A 6,000-nucleotide genomic window follows, 5' to 3' on the forward strand; every position below is an offset into this window, starting at 1 on the left:
ATTTATTTATTTATTTATTTTTTAAACTTTTTAAAAAATATATATATATCTTTACTGATTTCAGAGAGAGGAAAGGAGAGGGAGAGAGAGAGACAGAAACATCAATGATGAGAGAGTCATTGATGGAGCCCACAACCCGGGCATGTGCCCTGACCGGGAATCGAACCCCGATCGCCTGGATCCCAGGTCGACTCCCAACCGCTGAGCCACGCCCGGCCAGGCTTGGAGATCTATTTAATGTTGTGTGAATGTTGTGTTAGACGATGCTTCTGACCACTGACCAGTGTGACCAGTGTTGCCATCCACACTTCACCACCTATCGCTCGGTGTGCGCGATGATCAGAGCAAGGCGGCCAGGGCAACGCAGCTGCACGGAAATGCTTCTTCCAAGGGGGGCTAGGAATCGGGCAGCAGCTGCTGAAAGGAAGAAAGAGAAAGGCAGGGATTCTTCATCGGGGGACGCCAGCTGAAAGGGACAGAGGGGACAGGAACACTGCCCAGCATTAGCTGTAGTCAACCCCTTCCTCTGTGATCGGGGTCAGCCCTGCCTGGCCTGGCCCACTAAGCCTACCCTCTCTCGCGGGGCCGGGATGCTAACATTTAGGAGGTCTGGAACCTCCTGACTTGATTCACTGAATGCTGCTTTCTCAACCATCTTCAATTTTAATTTCCAACATATTTGGCATTCCATGCCCCATATTTATGACCTTGTCTTCTGTCTACAGCTTCAAACATGCATTTTGGGCCCGATGTCGGATTAAACTCTGGCAAGGCTCAGGAAATCTCCTTTTATCTATGATTTAGTCATCCCTTAGACCATGGCATTAAGCAGCTCCAGATGTCTCAAATTCAACCTTAAAAGCCATCTCCAGTAATCAAGTAATCAATATTTCAGTTGAGTTAGCTTCATTAAAAAGAATAGAAAAACATAGATCAGATGAACAAAATTGATAGCAGCTAGCTGTCAAGGTTTGGGAGATATGAATAGTGAGACGCCACTACTCTGGCAAAGAAAATCAATGGGTTGTACATTATCTTCCAAATATCTGAGTAGCCTACTCTAATTAGACTCTCACAAATCCACAAGAGATTTATTATAATGCCCTATAATTCATCTTTAGTGCCCACATTAGGTGATTTGATTAATTGTCCTATATTTTTAGTAATCCTTAAAATTTTTCAGAAAACGAACTCATTTCATTGTGGTATTTCACCAGGATTTTTCTTCCTTAGGTTTTTAGTGATGAGGTGTGGACAGAACAGGAGGGGGTTGTATGGAAAGTAATCTCACAGTGTGGCCTGGTCACAAATTCCTAACTGGGCAGGTCACCATGGGTAGTAACTCCCCAGGCATATAACTTCTTTAGTAAAAGGTTTATCTTTGCCTTAAGCAAGCCCTGCCTATTGTTTCTATGCATCTAGGTCAATGCCTCTTTGAAATGCCTCTTTTCAGACCCCTTCTTCTAAAGTGTGCCCACCTGCAAAAGAGCAGCACATAATCTCTTAAACCATCCTGTAATTCGATCCAGGCCTCTCTTTCTCCCACCATCCTGCAATCGTCCTTACATTTCCTCTTTAATTCCAAATCATAAAAGAAGCTGCAAAGTGTCATTTCTTGGGAGCATTATTCTCAGTCAACTGAGATCTTGCTTCTAGATCTATCTTCTGTCTAACTCAAATAGACTCAGAAAAATTCTCCAAAGGTTTAAATGTTCCTTATGTCGACAATGGGGGGAAAAATGGATTTCTTCTTTTAACTTTGGTTTTTAATTGGATTGCTTATTGAGAGTTGAAAAAAAATAAAAATCTTTCCTGGCTAAAGGAGAGACTGAACTCTCCTAAGCTCCAAAAGAGAAAGGGCACTTGCTTCCCCAACCCGAATGGCCAATGAGGCAATGATAGTTGTCATATCCCCCAGGCTGGAGTGGTAGAGGTGGGTTCCGGAGGTCACCCAGTCTGGTAATGGAGAAGCAGTCAGGAGTCCCTGGGAGAGGGCAGGGCACCCTGGAATGGGTTCACCACAGAGCAGGGCCCATGCCTTAGGAAACGTCATGGTGGTGGGTCTGGAAACCTCGTGCTGGTGTTTGCTCAGGTATTCTTAGCTGACTAAGAACATTTGTAGGGTGGCCTGAGATATAATCTTCTCCAGGGCATATAGCAGTCCTATAGAGAGATTCAGTGCATTTGGCACTTCTGGAGATGTGAACATAAGGGCTGGTTTTTCTAGAAGTTCATTCAGACTCTACAGATCTCAAAATTAAGGTGGAAAATTGTGCCTCCCAGGTCAACAAGGGCCCAAGACAGTCAGCCTCACATTGATCTTAAGATGGCCATTGATCCTAAGCATCTTTGATGCTTCTAAATTTATATTTTGTACACATAATTAGAAAAAGCTGGCTATATAATTATACAAAATAAATACAAAACATTTATTTGGTTTCTGGAAGCTTCAAATAGAGGACTTAGACAAGTGGATCAACCTATGATGTGACTTATGTGTCAACCCAATTCTTTTGAGTCATTAAAAATGAGTGTCCTTATTTTAAAAGGGGGATCCTCATTTGGAACATGACTTGTCATGGACAGATATAAATTGAAAATGCATCCAAAACAAAATTTGGACCCAACTGTTTCTTGTTTATGTCTGTGTACATACGTATATATATGTATTTTGTAAATGTAGATAATTTTCTACTTTTGATGGTATTATTAACATTAATTTTAAAGGCAAACGCCTTTAAGGACTGGGTAGTTTAAAACTCTCATAAATATAGAAACGAACTCAAATGTTTTTCAAGTTTATGTGATTAAAGATACTCTTTATTAAAGAAAAGCTAGCTTAAGTTTTTTTAAGTAAAACAGACATGTCTTTATTTTGCCAGGGTTTTACAAGAATAAGTCGATGTTAATACCTGACTTTGGTGTCATGAAATACGTTTCTAGAGATTATAAAATGTCTTCATAAATTTGTCAGGCTAATGATTGCTAATTGCTTATTTCTTAGTTTTCATTAGAAATTGAGGTTTTAAGGGTTAAAATCTCAATATACGAAGGAATAACTTTGTGGTTTTTCAGGAGGGTCCCTGGAACACCTCAAAAGACTTTTCTTTCATGTTAAATTGTATGGGAAGCATTGTAAAATAAGTGATGAAAAACGTCTAGGGTGTATTAAATAGGGAAACGATGATTGCAAATTACACAAATAGTCGAAGCTATGGGCAACCCAAGACAGCCTCTTGGGTTTCCCTGGTTCCCTGGCTATTTCAGTTTTTGCATTTCTTCATTCATCACCAAACATTTAAGCTGGACTTAAATTAGATGAAAAAACTTATGAGCTGACATTATGAAAATGAGACATCTTACACTGTTGCAAAGACCTGATAGAGTCCCCTTAAGAAAATGCCAAATAGGTAAATACTTCCTTTCACAGTGAGCTCCCAGGGGACAAAGACTTTAAGGATTATTGACTGCCACCTGAAAACATGTAAGTTTCTTGAACACAAATAATGTTACACAAAAGGAAATTTTGTTTTAAATGGATTGGGGATACAAATCGTGTCTCTTATGATCTACAGGAAACATTCTAGTTACTGGGTCACATATGTAGACCCTCCCTGTTTTAAATATGAAAAGCAGAGTGATAATCTATTGCAACATGATCAGGTTGCCAACTCAAATATTTCTATTTGCTTTGCCTAGAAATTTCAAACCAGATTAGGAAATTTGTGGACTATTAGTATTATAATGCAGTTTTTATTATTAGGTAGATGCTATGCAATTTATAACAGTCGTTAATTATCAAATCACAATTATTGGGATAAGACAACTATGCAATGAGATGCAAATATTTTATTTATTTATTGAATTTATTTTATTTTATTTTTCCATCATCATTTATTCCCCTGTACCCTCTTCCACCTACCCCCACCCCCTGCACCTTGCATCACCACACTGTTGTCCAAGTCCTTGAGTTCTTTCTCCCTTTTTTTTTTGTTCAATCCCTCCACTGCCCCCCCAACACCTCCTTACACCAGAGCTGTCTGCCTGCTCTCTATCTATGACTCTGTATTTTGCTTGTTAGTTCAATTTGTTCATTAAATTCCACATAAGAGTTAAATCTTACGTTACTTGTCCTTCTCTGACTGACTTATTTCACTTAGCATAATGCTCTCCAGATCCATCCATGCTGTTGCAAAGGGTAAAATTTTCTTCTTTTTATGGCAGAGTAATATTCCACTGTGGAAATGTATCACAGTTTTTTTATCCACTCTATCTACTGATGGACAATTGGGCTGCTTCCAAATCTTGGCTATTATAAGTAACACTGCAATGAACATAGGGGGGCATATATTCTTTCAAATTAGTGTTTTGGATTTCTTTGGTTAAATTCCCAAAAGTGGAATCGCTGGGTCATAAGGCAGTTGCATTTTTAATTTTTTAGGAACCTCCACACTGCTTTCCATAGTGGCTGCACCAACCTGCATTCCCACCAGCAGTGCACAAGGGTTCCCTTTTCTCCACACCCTCTCCAACACTAGTTGCTTGTTGATTTATTGATGACAGCCATTCTGACAGGTTTGAGGTGATATCCCATTGTTTGTTTGTTTTGGACTTAAACAACACAACTTTATTTATTATGATTGTGGAGCTCTCGGAAGCACTAGATGGGACTCAGCTAGCTGAAATCAATGTGTTACCACCTTTTCAGAAGGTCCAAGCAGAGAGTCATATGCTTCCTCATTCAGGTTGTTGACAGAATTTACTTTTTAAAAATTTATTTTTATTTATTTTCTATTGTTGACAGTATTACAGGTGTCCCCCATTTCCCTCCTTTGCCCAACTCCAGCCAGCCCCTTCTCCGCTCCAGGCCTTCTCAGCTTTTAATTTTCATTTTTCTAATGAATAGCGACATTGAGCATCTTTTCATATGTTTATTGGCCACCTGTATGTTCTCTTTGAGAAAAATGTCTTCGGGTCCTTTACCCATTTTTAAATTGGATTGTTTGTTTTTTTGGTGTTGACTTTTATAAGCTCTTAATAAATTTTGAATATTAAGCCCTTTTCAGATTTATCAGCAAATATGTTCTCCCATTCAGTGGGTTGTCTTTTCACTTTGTTGATGGTTCCTTTTGCTGTGCAAAACCTTTTTAGTTTGATGTAGTTACATTTGTTTGTTTTCTTTTGTTTCCCTTGCCCAAGGAGATATATCAGAAAAATATTGCCAGGAGAATTGTCTGAGATTTTACTATCTATGTTTTCTTCTAAAATATTAATAGTTTTCAGCCTAACACTTAAATATTTCATCTATTTTGAGTTTATTCTTGTGTGTGCTCTAGTTTCACTTTTTTGCATGTTTCTATCCCATTTTCCCAGCACCATTTATTGAATATCTTAAGTCTATTGTATGTTTTTACATCTCTTGTCAAACACTTATTGACTATAAAGGTGTGAGTTTATTTCTGGGCTCTATATTCTGTTCCATTGATCTAGATGACACTTTTAATGTCAGTACCATGCTGCTTTGATTACTATGGCCTTATAGTATAGTTTGATATCAGGTAGCATGATTGCTCCAACTTTGTTCTTATTTTTCATGATGGCTGTTGCTATTCGGGGTCTTTTGTGGTTCCATATAAATTTTTCGAATATTTGGTCTAGTACTGTGAAATATGCCATTGGTTTTGTTTTTTAAATTCTCGCCTGCTGATATTTTATCCATTGCTTTTCAGAAAGTGGAAGGAAGAGAGAGAGAAACATCAATGTGAGAGAGACACATCAATTGGTTGCCTCCTATACATGTACCAACTGGGGCTGAGCCTGCAACTGAGGTACATGCCCTTGGCCACAATTGAACCTGGGACCCTTCTGTCCGAGGGCTGATGCTCTAACCACTGAGCAAACTGACTAGGGTGCCATTGGTTTTTGATAGGAATTGCATTGAATCTGTAGATCATTTTGGGTGGTATGGTCATTTTAATGATGTTAATTCTTACTGTCCAT

This window comes from Miniopterus natalensis, chromosome 6 (genome assembly GCF_054644295.1).
Source record: "Miniopterus natalensis isolate mMinNat1 chromosome 6, mMinNat1.hap1, whole genome shotgun sequence".
Taxonomy (NCBI): Eukaryota; Metazoa; Chordata; class Mammalia; order Chiroptera; family Miniopteridae; genus Miniopterus; species Miniopterus natalensis.